Source organism: Martes martes (genome assembly GCF_963455335.1).
Source record: "Martes martes genome assembly, chromosome: 18".
Classification (NCBI taxonomy): Eukaryota; Metazoa; Chordata; class Mammalia; order Carnivora; family Mustelidae; genus Martes; species Martes martes.
The window spans coordinates 30,360,829-30,378,502 of NC_137906.1; positions in this window are offsets into that span (position 1 = coordinate 30,360,829).

A 17,674-nucleotide genomic window follows, 5' to 3' on the forward strand; every position below is an offset into this window, starting at 1 on the left:
TCCCAGGCTAACTGAAAAATTTGGGCCACTCCATAGTCGTAAGAGATATTTCTGCTTTATTCATGTAAGTTTGCACAAAGAAACACTAAAAAGTGGCATGAATTTAAATACGTACATTTTGGACCCTTTTAATGAGGATAGAATGGACAGGTACTGGAGGATCTTCTTGGCTCACAACAGTTTACTTTTGTGGTTATGTTTGGGCCTTGATTCTTGATGGAAAGAGAGCCAGCTGCTGACCTCAGAGTGACTGATGTCCCAGACTGGGCCATTCATAGCTCTCCTTCACCCAGGCCTCAATGATTGGTCTGAGGGAAGAGCATATGACAGGAGCTGGCCGATCAGAGTTCTTCTTTTGGCTTTTTCAAATTGGAGCTTGGACAGACAAGACTGTTTTTTGATAACTGAGCTCCTAAAAGGTTATTCCAGAGCAAATCTCTGTATAGTAAGTCAGAGTGAGACCACCTTTTAGGGACACCTAGGCATGAGACAGAGTTGAGGAACAAAAAGTATCATATTGGTTTTAGAAACTCGGTATTTTTTATGACTGATTTTATCTGCTCTTTGACTTATAGCATATGTTTCTGTGATCCAGTACCCATGCCTCCCACCGGTGTTTTTGCCCCTGCTTAAATGAATACCTAATAACCTGTATCTATTAAAGGGGGTACTGTTTGATGCATGAATACATAATATATAATGACATCTATTTAAAATAAAAATATGGGACATCTGAGTGGCTCAGTCACTTAAGCATCTGTCTTCAGCTCAGGTAATGATCCCAGGGTCCTGGAAGCGAGTCCTGCATCAGGCTCCTTGCTTAGTGGGGAGCCCACTTCTCCCTCTGCCTGCTGATGCCCCTGCTTGTGTGTGCTCTCTCTGTCTCTGACAAATAAATAAATAAATAAATAAAATCTATTTTAAAAATAAAATAAAAATATGACCAAAGTGGTGTAGAACATGGCATGACTACTGATTTTAAACTTAGATTAGTTTGAGTATTTGATAAATTCAGTAGTCTGTAGTATAGAGACTGGTACATCTAATACACCTAATAATCTGTGTATCTAATATGTACTTTCCTGGGAGACAGACACACACCCACAAATCAAACCATCGCCACAATAAAATAATGAATCTGTCCATCACACCCCAAAGTTTCCTCAAGGTTCTTTCCAGTCCTTCTCTCTACCTCCCCAACTCCAGGCAACAACCAGTTTGCTCCCTGTCATTACAGATTAGTTCTTCTTTTCTAGAATGTTATGTAAATGAAATCATATAATATGTACTCAGTTCTATGGTCTGGCTTCTTTGACTCAGTATAGTTAGTTTGAGATTGTGTGGATCAATAAATAGTTCATGCTTTTTTTTTTTTCCTTGCTGAGTAGATATTCCATTGTTTCTCCATTTACCTATCAATAGGCATTTTTTTCCAGTTTTTGATCATTATGAATGACCATGCTGTGAATATTTGGGTGCAAGTCTTTGTATGGACATATGCTTTCATTTCTCTTGGGTGGATACATACCTAGACATGGAAAGACTGGCCTGTATGGTAAGTGTATGCTTAACTTTGTCAGAAACTGTACACCACTTTCTTGATATTTACGAAGCTTCTAGTCGCTCCACATTTTCACCCACATTTGTTATGGTCAATCTTCCCTCCTCTGCTTTTGGCGTTAAGTTAGTTCTAGTTGAGTTTATGTCTCTTGCAACCAGAGAGTCATGATGAACATGGCGGAAGGAACTCTATTTTGGAGAACTTCATCTATAGGACTTGAAAATTTGGATACTGAAAAATATTTACTGAGAACAAACAAATGCTAACACCCAGCAGAATCTGTCTAAAAAAGCTTAAAACATGAGTAGCATGACTTCAGTGCATGAGCTGAAGACTGGGCATGGCTGAATGATACTGATGCATCAGGCCAGGAGAAATTCTATCCAATAAGTAATAGTACTTGTTGTCCCGGTCACATGACTTATTATTTCAACCAGCAAATGGAACTCAGAGACTAAAAAGGAGAAATGGTTGACATGGTTAATTTAAGCAATGAGGTTTTAAAAAAATTCCATAATGAGTTAATAAGAATTTAATAATAGGCTTATAATTGTTGCCAGCACACCTGTGATGGGGAGAAATGTTCTGACAATGGCAGCACATTTGAGGCAAGTGTTGTGGAACGGCAGAAGTGGCAGCTTTCCAGGGATTGCCTGGACCTTGCCAAATCTAGGGCCACCTCTGGCTGGACACCAGCGGAAGGCACAAGAGCAGAGTCAGTGAATGGGATGGCTTTTGAATCAGACAGCTTTCTTGCCTGCTGGTGCAGCCACACACCTACTGGGGGCTGGGTAACCTTGGGTAAGTTATTGTACTTACTCTGTGCCTTCGTTTCCTCATCTACAAAATGGAGAGTAGAAAGAACTAACAGGGCACCTGAGTGGCTTAGTCAGTTGAGTGTCCAGCTCTTGGTTTTGGCTCAGGTGGTGATCTCATGGGTCATGAATCAGAGCCCTGCATCAGGCTCTGCACTCAGTGTATACACTGAGTCTGCTTGAAGATTCCCTCCCTCTGGCCTCCCCCAAAGCACACTCTCTCATTCTCTCTAAAATAAATAAGTAAATCTTAAAAAGGAGGGGCGCCTGGGTGGCTCAGTGGGTTAAAGCCTCTGCCTTCGGCTCGGGTCATGATCCCAGGGTCCTGGGATCGAGCCCCATATCGGGCTCTCTGCTCAGCAGGGAGCCTGCTTCCTTCCTCTCTCTCTCTCTGCCTGCCTCTCTGCCTACTTGTGATTTCTCTCTGTCAAATAAATAAATAAAATCTTTAAAAAAAAATCTTAAAAAGGAAAAAAAAGAAAGTATCTGCCTTGTAGTGTTGTGTTATCCCATGTGGAGTGCTCAGAGCACTGACATTGATTATGTATTCTGTAGATGCTGTTAATTATCAATACGGCTATGTTGATGATGGACAGCTTTTTTTTTTTCTTTTCTCTTCCTCCCCCCCCCCCCTTTTTACCACATTCCTGGCAAAACCAACTGATTTTCCATGTAATTATATTTAGATTTTCCAGGCACTCTGCTTTATATCAATGCTTTCAGTTCCTCCAATAATTGATCGTTATTCCTCCTTTACATGGGACACTCCTGGAGCTCAGCCAGATTAAGAAGCTGTACTTGGTGAAGCCAGCATTCCAACCAGAATGCTGAGATCCTAGCACAGATGCTTAGTGCGTGATTTGAGGCTGCTCTCCTGAGAAGAGATCACCAGTCTTAGGGTAAGAGATTGGTGCCACCTCAGGGAGAAAAGAGAATGTTGCTTTCTACCCCAGTACATTCTGACCTCCTGGGAACAGAGCTTTCCTCTTAGTTGTTGGGGGGGGGGAGTGCCTTCTTCCTTTTCTCTTACTTCTGTGAGGCCCTAGCTCTATATTCCTCATACCTCCATCCGTAGGCCTTCCATCATGCTTGGTAGGAAGCTGACCAAGTAGAAAGATTGAGAGCTTTTGGTGAAGGAGATCGTGGATGCTTCTCCTTTCTGTCTTAGAAACCTATTTCCCACTGGGCTTGCGGGCAGGTGATCCCACTATGGACAAAGAGACTGTTTCTTGGGACCCCCCCGCCCCCCGCCAACTCCTACCCCAGCTGTGTGGGGCTTTAGGAATTGAGCTGGAGACGCGGTTTTCTGAGACATCTGCTCTCATGGTTTGATGGGCATGGTTAGTCTTACTATTAAGGACTTTGTGATTCAGAGAAGACCACAGAGGCCAGGGAGTAGAAAACCCATATAGGAAACCCATCTCCATAAACATGGGAATGAGATCTTTGGGAAAATGGAGAGAAGGGAAAAGAATGAAGCAAATTGTTGAGAGAGGACAAAAATCCCAAATCAAACAAGAAGAAAAATTGCACCTTTCTAAAAAGATTGGAAGTCAGTGACACGCACGAGGAGCAAGACAGCCATGAAGGGTAAACTTGACAAGAGAGACCAGGAGTGCTGTGAGTACTACTGTGTGTTTACTGGAGGAAGATGGATGACAGCTAGGAAGGCGGCCAAATGGGAAATATGATAAACTCTTAAATGCAAGCAAGAGAGATTCAAGTAATGAGAAGCTCAGATAAGACAAACATGAGAAATAAAACCCATTTGAAAGCTAGGCTGATGGGCTGAACAGAATGGACAGCCAATGGCGGGATGGTGGGGGAATGCGAAGCATGGAGGAGACAAATCCAAAGAGAAAGAGACAGTCTCGGCTGATATGGCTATCGAATGGCTTTGACAAGGGAGGCAAAGAGGGACAATGAGGGACTGAGGTGATGGACAAATCCCTCAGCCCCAAGTCACATCACATTAGAGGGATTTGCTTTGTGGTCCGTGACCATGGCCGCTCTGGGATACACGTGGGGGCACATTCAGAACTGATGACGCTGGTTCCTTTTCTGTTTGGGATTAACTCTGAGGTGGAAAATTCTAGAAAGCAGACAAACTCTCCGAAGTTAGTGCTGTGTTTCCCAACCTACACTTCCCAAAGGGAGAGCTATCTGTTTTAATGTCAAATCCTATGGCATTTTTCCTCTGAGGGTTCCCCTTTGGTTTTAAGTCACGGTTCTTTGGTTTTGTCCCAAGCCCTCACTGAATACGCTGTGGTGGGTCAGCATTGGTAGTGTACTGATCATCCCTAGACTGGTTTCAGGTCTGAGCTCTGTCACTTAACTGGCCTCAGCTTTCTCACTCTGGATGGAGATGATCATATTCTGTCTGTGGGATCAAATGATAAAAGGAAAGTTCTCAGCATTGTGGCCAGACTGTGCTAGATGCTGGGATCTGGAGCAACACACAGTCCAGTGCATTGCAGCCCAAGGCTATGAAGTGAGTCAGGTATGCTAACATGTGCCTTCATGAAGTAGGAGAAATGCAGCCATGGAACCATCCTCAAGATGGCCTATAGGAGGGCCATGCTGAACTCTCTTGGGGTGTGGTTGAAGCCATGGAGAAGCTTTTAATTTGCAACCTAGGGGTAAGTGGTTGGAGGAGGACATTTCAGGCTCAGGGAACATGATAAAAAAAAAGGCACTGAATGGTGGTGACGTAGTATGGCAGGTTTGGGGACGTGGCTTTTGGTTTTGTTGAAAGTACTTTTCACAGAAGGTTAATAGGTATAAAGGAAAGAGGAGGTGCCATGTTGAAATGAAATTTAGAACTTTTAGGCTAAACAAACTAACTGGTTTCTTTATCAGAAGATTTGGAAGAGTCTTAGATTTGCTTATCAACACGGTGAATCTCCCAAGAGGGATATATGGGACACAGTATCTTCCAAACTTATTTGAGCACAGAGACTTATTTTGAAGAGGAACTTGCATATCTAGTATTGTACTCCTTCTCCCCTGATGCATAATAATAAGCTGTAAATTATAGGGAAAGAAAAAAAAGAACATTTTATGAAATGCTGACCTCCAGAGTGTGAGGAACATGACTGTGAGTGGATTATTTGCTTGTTAGAAAAGTAATGTTACAGTAACTCTAGAAATCTAAGACAAAAAAGTGTCACCATCTTTAGAGGACATGAAGCATATTAAGTTGCCTCTATCCAGTGAAGGTAGATAAGCAGCCCTGTGCTGCATTGCATCATGGGATGAATGTAGGCAGGGCACAAAATGGAAGTCACCAGCAAGTCTTCCTTGGTTTCTGTCTATAACTGTCTTACCCTCAGGGAACATAGAGGTGCTATGGAGGAGGCACACAGGAGAGAGAAGGAGATTCGTAGGTTTAGAGAAAGTGTCTTAGCTATGAAAGAGAGAGTGAGTCTCCCCCACCCCCAGACTAGAGAATTCCTTGGACATTGGTAGGAAGAAAAGTCAGTCTAGTTCCTTTCAATGCACATGGGTGGCAGCAAGACATAAACAAGTAGGCGTGGCTGGCATCACCATAGAGAGGATATATTAGTTAGCTAGCGCTGTGTAACAAACTACCCCGAGCTTAGTGGCTCAGAACAGCAAACATCTAGCCTAATGTGCAAGTATGAGAAGAAAGAGGTTAGATCGGAGAAAAAAGGACATCCGAGAAAATGGACACAAACAGAGTGAGATACAGTGGTTATTGTGCTTTGTATTTTTATGGGTCCAGTAAACATGTTTGAAATACGAGAGGATAAGTGGGTGGTTAGAGGATTATTGCGTTAGTGTCAAAGCAGAATACAAATAAAGAGTTTGGAAAAGAATTTTTAAAAACCAGCAAAACATTTATGACATCACCGTTTCTATAGGTCAGGAATCTGGATGTGCTTGGCAGAATCCTTGGGTTCTGGGTCTCTGAGAAGGCTGCAGGTGTCAGCAGGGGCTGTGGTCATCTTGAGGGTTAACTTGGGGAAGATCTACTTCTGAAATCACTCATGACCTCATGTGATTGTTGGCAGGATTGAGTTCCTTTTATGCTCTTGGACTGAAGTCCTCAGTTCTTTGCTGAGTATTTGCCAGAAACCACCCTTGGTTCCTTGCTAGATGAGTCTTTCCATAGTGGAGCTTGTAACATGCCAGTTGGCTTTCTCATAGTGCATGAGAAGAGCCAGAGAGACCGTGCTGGCAAGAGAGAAGTCAGTATTGTGTTAGTGGACCTTGGCCCCATCACCTTTGCCGTATCCTGTAGAGTAAGTCACTAGGTCTCGTCTACACTCCAATCAGAGTAGGAGGTGTGACTGTCTAGCCTGGGGGCTGATATACTTTTTCTGCATAGGACCAATAATAAATATTAATATATTAAATACATTATCATATATATCAGATAATTAAATATTAATATACATTGCTGAATAAAAATATTCTTGGGATCAGTTTTGTGAATCTCAGAGATAATTCTGTCTTATTTAATTAGCTGATTTGAAGAGAGCTGAGGGGATTATATGAAGGTATGAATACTAGGAGGTGGGGTCTAGCGGGTAGGGACCACTGGGGCCATGTCAGAAGCTTCCCAACACAAAGCACTACTGTCATTCTTAAAGGAGTTCTACAGAAGCCTGGATTGGAGGAAATGAAATTAACTGAGGTTAAGAACAAGGGGTATATCTTGATGAAATCCCAAAAGATCATTTTTGCTTTTGTTTACTTTGCCTTTCAAGACTTGTCTTGAAAGAAGTTGCTGTGACTGATGTTGAAGAGGTTACTGCCTGTGTTCTCCTCCTGGATTTTGATAGATTCCTGTCTCACGTTGAGGTCTTCATCCGTCTTGAGTTTATCTTTGTATATGGTTTAAGAGAATGGTTGAGTTTCATTCTTCTGTACATAGTTGTCTAATTTTCCCAGCACCATTTATTGAAGAGCCTGTCTTTTTTCCACTGGATATTTTTTCCTGCTTTGTCGAAGATTATTTGACCATAGAGTTGAGAGTCCATATCTGGACTCTCTACTCTGTTCCACTGGTCTGTGTGTCTGTTTTTGGGCCAGTACCATGCTGTCTTGGTGATCACAGCTTTGTAGTAAAGCTTGAAATCAGGCAAAGTGATGCCTTCAGCTTTGTTTTTCTTTTCCAACATTTCCTTAGCGATTCGGGGTCTTTTCTGGTTCCAAACAAATTTTAGGATTGCTTGTTCCAGCACTTTGAAAAATGCTGGTGGAATTTTGATTGGGATGGCATTGAAAGTATAGTGTGCTCTGGGCAGTATAGACATTTTAACAATGTTTATTCTTATGACCCATGAGCATGGAATGCTTTTTCCATCCTTTTGTGTCTTCTTCAACTTCTTCCATGAGTATTCTGTAGTTCCTCGAGTACAGATCCTTTACCTCTTTGGTTAGGTTTATTGTAGCCACTTTGGAAAACAGTGTGGAGATTTCTCAAAAAATGAAAAAATAGAGCTACCCTGTGACACTGCAATTGCACTACTGGGTATTTACCCCAAAGATACAGATGTAGTGAAAAGAAGGGCCATCTGTACCCCAGTGTTCATAGCAGCAATGGCCACAATCACCAAATTGTGGAAGGAGCCAAGATGCCCTTCAACAGATGAATGGATAAAGAAGATATGGTCCATATATACAATGGAATATTATGCAGCCATCAGAAAGGATGAATACCCAACTTTTGTATCAACATGGACAGAACCGGAGGAAATTATGCTGAGTGAAATTTATTTCACTGAGTGAAAAAAGTGAAATTATCATATGGTTTCACTTAACTTGTGGAGCATAAGGAATAACACGGAGGACATTGGGAGGTAGAGAGAAGTGAGTTGGGGGAAATCAGAGGGGGAGACCAACCATGAGAGACTGTGGACTCTGAGAAACAAACTGAGGGTTTTGGAGGGGAGGGGAATAGGGGGTTGGGTGAGCCTGGTGGTGGGTGTTAAGGAGGGGATGTATTGCATGGAGCACTGGGTGTGGTGCATAAACAATGAATCTTGGAACACTGAAAAAAATAAAATTTAGATGTTAAAAAAACAAACAAACAAGGGGGATATCACTGGTAGTCTATGTGGGTAGTCGACCCATCCCAGAGGAAGCCTACCCTCTCTCTTTACATCAGATCCTAGAATTACAATCGAGGTACAAGAGAGTTACAGGGGAAGTCCAAGAATGGCTAGGAAAGGGAGGCATATTTACACTTTTACTAGATACTGGTTAATTGCCATCCAAAAAGGATATACCAGTTTTCGTAGGCAGAATTCACAACGTTTTCTTATTTTCTCTCCTTTTCACTGGAAATGTGTTATGCAGCTCTTACTGCTGAGTACAGAGGAGTGGAAGTGATCAGAGTAAAATGTTCATGTTCAGTCCAAGTCAATGAAGGATGAATCATACACATTACTGAACAGCCAAAGAATAGCTCTGAGATTAGATTTAGTGAAGCTCAAGGAGGGAGAGCGACTTGTCAAACAGTAAATGAAAGTCAGGTTGGGAAATGTTGGAGAGAAAGGAAGGAAATTGACCAGAGAAGGATTTGGAGTCCAATATGGAGATAAATTCCAACTCTGAAGCCCAAGCTCATCCAAACATTAGCCTGAACTTTGTCTGGGGTCATCTGTTTGTAATTTGTCCGTTCATCCAATGAATATTTTGTTCACTTGCTATGTGATACGTGTGTTAGGCATTGAGGCTATAATAATGGGCTGTATTAGGGGTCAGAACACTATGGCCAGTGAGCCAACTGTGTCCCACTGATATGTAAATAAGCTTTATTAGAACACGGCCACACTCATTGATTGACGACTTGTGTGTGACTTTTCACACTATGACTGTGAAGTTGAGTAGTTGTAACAAAGACTCTATGACTTGCAAAGCCTAAAAGACTTACTCTTTGGTCCTATACAGAAAAAGTTTGCCAACCCCGAGGCTAGATAGCCATGGTTCCTACCCTTAGGGGGCTAATCGTCTACAGGAAAGATGGACATCAATCAAATACTTTCTTAAGTGGATCATTGCCAATGGTGAGTAGTGTCCTGGAGAAGTACATGATGCTGTGATGAACGCGGCATGGGACCCTTTTGATAGGATGGTCAGGGGCAACTTCCCAAGGACATGGGTTTTTTTTTTAAGGGAGTTGATGGATGAGAAGGAGCCAGCCTGTAATTAGGGAAGAGATTTCCAAACAGAGGGAAGGGAATACATCAGGAATCTGTACTGGGAAAAAGTTCATCCTTCCGAGGAACCGAGGAGGCCTGTGTGACCAGAATATGGAGAGTGACATGAGACTCAGTAGAGATCACATTGTCGAGGCCTCCCAGGCCAAGGCCAGAGACTTGGATTTTGTTTCAAATACAATGTAAAGACATTGAAGGTTCTTAGGATCATGAGTCTCATAGACCACTGTGTCTTATTCACTCAGCTGATCTGAAGACAGCTGAGATAGAGGAATGTTCAGTACCTAGACCCCCGTCTTCTCTTCTCGATAGAACAGTTCAGAATGTGTGCACAGAAACAATAGTTTTTTCGCTGATGGTGAAGCATGTCAGCTTAGCCACAAAGACAACAAGGCCACAGAAGCTGCCAGAGATGTGGAGCAAAGCAGTCTGGCTCTGGTGGCAATTTCGACAAGCGTACCTTTTGTTGGAGAAGTCACATAGCCCTTGGAGAGGTCTGACTCACAGGACTGTCTGAGGACATTCTCGTCCTAGGACTTAGGCAGTGAAGAAAACAGCTGATGATTTTTTTTTTTTAAATTTTTTATTTTCAGCGTAACAGTATTCATTGTTTTTTCACCACACCCAGTGCTCCATGCAATCTGTGCCCTCCCTAATACCCACCACCTGGTTCCCCCAACCTCCCACCCCCCGCCCCTTCAAAACCCTCAGGTTGTTTTTCAGAGTCCATAGTCTCTCATGGTTCACCTCCCCTTCCAATTTCCCCCAACTCCCTTCTCCTCTCCATCTACCCTTGTCCTCTATATTATTTGTTATGCTCCGCAAATAAGTGAAACCATGTGATACTTGACTCTCTCTGCTTGACTTATTTTGCTCAGCAAGATCTCCTCCAGTCCTGTCCATGTTGCTACAAAAGTTGGGTATTCGTCCTTTCTGATGGAGGCATAATACTACATAGTGTATATGGACCACATCTTCCTTATCCATTCATCCGTTGAAGGGCATCTTGGTTCTTTCCACAGTTTGGCGACCGTGGCCATTGCTGCTATAAACATTGGGGTACAGATGGCCCTTCTTTTCACTACATCTGTATCTTTGGGGTAAATACCCAGTGGTGCAATTGCAGGGTCATAGGGAAGCTCTATTTTTAACTTCTTGAGCTGATGATTTTTAAAACTACTGAGGCTGTAATTTTTTTTCATGTATAAATGAAGGAAGAGTGACAAACAACTCATAATCTTCATGATAAACCCTCTTCGTCTAACTCTGAAATATCATTTTCATTGGGCGACCTCTCACCAGTGCTAAAGATGTCCTTCGTTTGGCCTTGCGGTTGTTGCTGAAATTGTTCAGGCCTGAAAAGAAACAGCTAAACAAGAAAACTCCTGGAGCCCCTCCTTGACATTGAACGAGGAATTAACTCACTTTTTCTGGAATTTACCTTATCTTAATGTCTTTTTAATCTTTTAGAAGAAGCATAACAATTTAGTTCTGAGCTTGAAAACTACCCAGCATCTTTCCTCAGTAGATAGCTGTGTAATCGAATAAGCTTTCAAGGTGTCTCCTAGTTTTCTTTAAAAGCTGGTATTACAACTACTTAAAATCTTGTTGCTTTTTTCTTTTCATCACCCCGCTAAACAATGAGAAAACCAAAAGGCAAGCTGCTTAAGACAAAGTGTTATTGGTGAACAGTAAAATTGCTGGTGTCTTCAAAGTGTGAAATTATAAAAATAAAGCCCTGTATACCCACATGCAAACATTTCTACTCCCCTACCTCTAGGGTATCATGTTTGATAAAAATATCTATATCTATATCTATTAGTATAAAAACAAATGTGAAAAAACTCCTTACAGTTATTTTATAATCAAGGATGAGATAAATTAACAGTTAATATAATTAATAGCCTATAAGGCAATACCTTTATCATCAGAGAAAGCAAAGACATTTATACACCATTAGTGGGTTTTACATTCATCTGTGAATTAGGGATCTGCTTTCATCCATGAGGGGTTGAAAGGGAGAGCTGGGAGCTCAGAGCTGGTGTTGGGAATATTGGCAGAAACTAGAGATTGGACCACCCCTACTGTGGAACCCCTGATACTCATAGAAATAAACCGGAGAGAAGCCCTCTTATCTCTTCCTTCTCTAGTATCACCTATTAGCAGAACCTAAAAGGAAGCCAGCTGGCAAAGGAATCTGTGAAGTTTGGTTTGCACAGTCCCACTTAGATCACAGACAGAGTACAGAAGGGTGAATGTAGAGCTAAGAGGAAATAGATAACTGGCACAGTAATATTCTTTTGTGTGAACAAAACATCTTGGATTGGTAGGAGCCCCTTTGGGCTGGGCTAGCCTCTGGATCCTCTTGACTTGAATCTACTAAATTCTGATAGCTTCCTTTCTTTCTGGCATAAAATACTCCAGGCTCATACATTTTATGCCACAGACTTCAAGTCAGGTATTTGTGCAAAAAGCCTAGGTTCCTTTTTTTTTTTTTTTTTAAAGATTTATTTATTTATTTGACAGACAGAGATCACAAGTAGGCAGAGAGGCAGGAAGAGAGAGAGGGGGAAGCAGGCTCCCTGCTGAGCAGAGAGCCCGATGCAGGGCTCAATCCCAGGACTGATCCCAGGACCCTGGGACCATGACCCGAGCTGAAGGCAGAGGCTTTAACCCACTGAGCCACCCAGGCGCCCCGCCTAGGTTCCTTTTAACAGGGAATGGTATTTAGAGACCAAAATCTGGGTATCATCGGTGTTCATCTAAAAGCCTCATTTTAAAAAAAATATTTATTTATTTGAGAGAGAGAGCATGAGTTGGGGGAGAGGAGAGGAAGAACCAGGCTCCCCACTGAGCAGGGGAGCCTGAGATCATGACTTGAGCCAAAGGCAGATGCTTAATTGACTGAGCCATGCAAGTGCTCCTAAAACCCTCATTTTAAGTAGCATTTGGCTCAATTTATATTGTATAGGATCTTAATTGTGACCTTATAACAGTTCAGGAATGTTGAGTAGGAGGGCTATCCTTTTTGCTCTCAGTCTCTTGTTGAGAGAAAAGATTCTGGGCCATTTAAGGTTTTTCCTCATAGTTGTGCTTGCTTTCACTGGTTTCATGCTTAGTCATCAAGCCTCTGGTTTTTTTTAAATCTTAAAGCATATTCCAAGGTGACAGTATAATTTATAATTTACTATTCTGTATAAAGGTTCATGAAGATTAGGGCTCCGGGGTGTCTTAGACAGTTAAGCATATGATTCTCAGTTTCAGGTCGGGTCATGATCTCATGGTCATGGGATCAAGCCAGGGGTAAGGCTCTGTGTTCAGTGCTGAGTCTGCTTCAGATTCTTTTCTCCCTCTCCCTCTCCACTCCTGTTCTCCCTCTCCCAAGTGAATACATACATACATACGTACGTATCTTTTAAAAAAAAAGTACATGAAGATTAACCCTAAAATCAACCCATCAGTCCAAAAAATAAGTGTGGTGTATATGTGTTATCAGGAGCTCACTATTGTGGGAAATGGACATAAATTGAGGAAATAAAACATTAAGCCCATCTGTGGCATTCCCGGAATCTGAATTGTGAGACAGCTATGGGTTTTCTATATAATTTAAATAGTGGAAAGACAGGTTCATATAATGGAAACCTCGTTGCATATCTGAGTGTGCAGAGGTATGCAGAGTCACCCAGGGAAATCCTTGCTTAAGTTCATCAGAACTTTTGGATCACCATTAGTCAACGTCAAAACCCAGTTCCTATTATCCCAAGTTTGGCTCCTCTGGAGAGCCTGTTCTCTTGGATGCATCCGTGGATTATACTCTCATAATTGAAAGCACATAATTACCTGATTGCTTCCCTGCACATGAAAGTTCTATGCTTCATAATTTCAAATATGAAAAACTCCACAAAATCGGTCAACCTGGAGAAAGGCTTGGGTATGCTTATGACAAAACCTTTTGAGAGCCCAAAATTTGAAAAAGCACTTCCCAAATCCTTGAGTAAAGCGAGTGTTTCAGGAAGCTACGTGATATTTATTTGCAGCTTTAAGAAGCCCTCAAGGGGTGCCTGGGTGACTCAGTCGGTTGGGTGACAGGCTGTTGGTCTCAGGGTTCTGGGATCGAGCCCCACTTTGGGCTTTGCGCTTGGTGGGGAGTCTGCTCAAGCATTCTCTCTCTCTCTCCCCCTGTGCCCCTTCCCCTGCTTGCTCGCTCGCTCGCTCTCACTCAAATAAATAAAGCTTGAAAAAAAAAAAGAACTCTCAAACCTCACTAAGGCCTCTATTTTGAGGCATATTGGAGGATGGGATTCTGAATACTGCTCCTGATGCTGTCCTGGTTCTAATGAGAAGAAGACATGTACAGGGAGCTGGGTGGAAAAGGGAGCTATCATAATTGTTACCAAAGCTAACCAAGTCCCAAAGCATGGGTAAAGGATGGTAAAACCAGACAGGAGAACACAGCTTGGATTGGTGTCTTCTGTTACCTTCCCCAACATTAGGTCTTGAGCCAACATCCATGGGTAGCACTGTGTGTCAAAGCAGCTTCTGAATATTCTCACCCAGGTGTTCTGTGGATGGTTCCTGTCTGTTTTAGCATCTCTAGGACTTCACAGGAGGGGGACAGAGAGTACTGGGGGGCCTGATCTGCAAGGAAGCAGAAAGGAATCTGAGAGATCTATGGGTCATTGAGAGGAAGTGGGTGAAGCCCCTTTCCTTGTTTTTGAGGCAAACTGAGCCCTCCCCTGGAAGGCAAACTCTTAAGAGTCTCGCCAATAAAATTTGTTACTCTCACCCTCAAGGGAGGAGCAAGAAGAAGATGGGGTCAGTGGTTGACACTATCTCATTGGGGCCCATCCCCAAGATGGTGGGCATCTTGGTAGATGTTCTTTCTTCTTTGGAAATCTTAGGACAGAGGAACAAGGAATCTTCTCCTTTGAGAAGCAGGGACCACAAAGTCCAATGCTGCCAGGGGCTGGGAAGGTGTTTTGAATAAATGAAGGGGGCCAGGTGGGAAATGAGAGCTCCAAAGACACATTCACCCAAAGCCCAATAGTGTCTGTTCAGGTCCGGTGGATGCTGACATATGAGAATATGGGTTCAGAGTTGCCAAGACCTTCTAACTTTTCAAGAGAAGCCAGGAATTAGGATTTTTTATGTAAAGTTTTTCAATTTGGAAATTTTGGCATGTAATTCTACTTTAAAAAGTACCATGCAGGCCAAACAGAACATTTCTATGGCCTATGGGTCACCAGTCTGTGGCTGGTGGCTGGTTAAGAGCATTATAAACTGAGACAATGAAACATCATTTTTTTAAAAACCTCTGGTTAGGTGTGTGAAATGAGCCAGCCCCCCAAGAATAAGAATAAGGGAAAGGAAGCTCTTAAACGTATTGAGTATTGGTATTTGTATTTCCTGGGTTGTCTTCCATTTCTCTGCCCTACCTCTCACTCAAGACAGTCTTGGCCCCTCCCTCCCTTCCTTCCTACCTTCTTTTCTTTCGAGATTTATTTATTTATTTGAGGGAGAGAAAGTACACAAGCAGGGGGAATGGCAGGAGGACGGACAGAGAGAAGCAGGCTTCCCACTGAGCAGGGAGCCCGACACGGGGCTCGATCTTAGGACCCTGATATCATGACCTGAGCCAAAGGAAACACTTAACCAACTGAGCCACCCAGGCGCCCCTCTTGGCCTCTTTCCGTTTCTTTTGTAGGCCTCTTGGCAGCTTCTTCATTTTTAGGTCATGTGGTCCGGGCACCACAGCATCGAGACTCCGACACAGGCTGAAGTTTGCTGTCAGTCTGATTAGCACGTGGAGGAACTTGGAGCTGCTGTCCTTGACGGCTGAGACATGGAGCCCCATTTTCAGACCAGAAAGGCTAAGCTTTCATCCTGTGTCAGTATCAGTGTCATTTTGCATCCTGCAGGGACTGGAGCCAAGTGCATGGGATAGCTTTGGACAGAGCCCATCTTCAATACGTCAGTGCCTCTTGCAGCTGGTGATGGCCTTGAAACGTCATGTGCAATTAGAGGGCTCCTCCTCAAGTCCCCCTGACAGTTTGCATGTGGCTCAGTGCTTTCTGGAGAGCAGACTTCAGAGAGTCATTAACCATTCAACAAACATTTATGAAGTTCCTGTTAATGGCTGGGGATCCTTAAAGACATTGGCTCTTCAGCGCTAAATGAGATAAACTTGGTCCCTACCTTCACGGAGTTTACATTGTAGTCTTGGGAGACAAGTGAGCAGACACACAGATATAAGATGATTGGTGATTTAGAGACTGAGGGCAGGATCTCCTTTCATTGGTGTGGCTGAGGGGTCATCTCTAGAGGGATGACGTTTGAGCTGATAACTGAATCATATATATTTTTTAGGTGCTCAGGTATGTTTATTTACTTATTTATTTTTACTAGATCCTTAGTCCAGAGTTAATGAAGAACTAAAATTCCTAAATATTTATTTATTTATTCTGGAGAGAGAAAGAAAGAGGGAGAGAGTGAGCGGGGAGAGGGGCAGAGGGAGAGAGGGAATGTCAAGCAGAATGATTCCCCTGATGAATGCAGAGCCAGAGGTGGGGCTTAGTGTCATGACCCTGAGATAAGGACCCGAGCAAAAATCAGTAGTCGATGCTCAACCAACTGAGCCACCCACATGCCCCAAGAAATAAATTGTTAAAGTTGAATACGATGAGGGTCTAGAAATGGCACACAACAAAGTATTAACACCAGTTATCTCTTAGTGGTGGGATTCACACATTCATTTAACTTAAGAAGAAGCATTTACTGAGTGCCTAATATGACTTTGGTTATGTTACTGACTGCTGGAAGTGCAGTTGTGAGCAAAACAGATTGGGTTAAAATGTGAAGAGTATCCTGAAGGAAAAAGTGTACCGTGGTAAAGAATAAAAAAGAGAAGCACCTAATTTATAATGGTGGGTCAGGGCAACTTGAACTGAGACTGAGAAATGAGAAGGGTTCAGTTGTGTGAAGAATATTGAGGGTGGGGACTGGGAGGAGTATCCCAGGTGATGAGAGAAGCATGTGCCAGGCCCTGGGGCTGGAAAGAATTTGTTGTATTTGGAGAACTGCAAGCAGATTTGTTAGGATGGAGCAAAGGGGTGAAGAGATAAAACTAGAGAGATTTTGAGGATCCAGGTCAGGCGAACCCTGGAGTCATGAAGAGCAGTGTGGATGTTATGGGACGAGCAATGAGAAATTTTTGAGCGGTTGGGGTTTTCAGTTGGAGAGTGCTGTGACTCCATGTATATTTTTGTAAAGGTCGTTCATGGTTGTTGGTTGGAGAGTGGATTTTTAGGGACAGAGTAGAAGCAGAGAGGCCTGTTAGGAAGTTGTTGCATTTGTTCTGCTGAGAGATCATGGTAGCTCGGACTAGGGAATCAGAATTGATCTTCATGGTCCTGTAAGTTGATCATTGCACAATTCCAGGGGGTACTGTTCCTTAGACAACAACATAAATAGCACTTCCTGGAGTGGCCCCAAGTGTGGCACAGTAGTATCAGGAATGGGTGAGAGAGAGGGAGAGGGAGAGAGAAAGAGTGAGAAAAAGAGAGGGGGAGGGAGAAAGGGAGAGATGGTTGGATTCGGGATGTGCTACTAGGTCAGACTGGCAGGAGTAAAAGGAGGAGAGGACACTTGTGGATGGCTCCTGGGTTTCTGAGTTAGATCACTTCGGGGATGTTGGTGGCATTTTCTTAAATGGAGAAACACTGCATATGGAACAGTTTGCAGAAGAAAAAGCAAGAGATTTTTCTTAAATTTGCGAAGTGTAATATGTTGGGAGCCATCCAAGGGAAGATGTCAAGTAGACAGTTGGATATACAAGTCTGGAATTCAAAGTGGAAGTCTAGGCCAGATACAAAACTTGGAAGTCGTCAGGATGAAGGTTGCATTTAAAGCCATTGAGTTGGAGAGAGAAGAGATGAGGTCCTGAGTCTGTGACTCGAAGACCTTGATCGGTGGGGCAGGAAGAGGAAGGTTGATTAAGAAAGCAGAGAAGGAAGGGGCACCTGGGTAGCTTAGTCAGTTAAGCATCAGATTCTTGATCTCAGCTCAGGTCACGGTCTTGGGGTTGTGGGATTGAACCCTGAGTCGGGTTC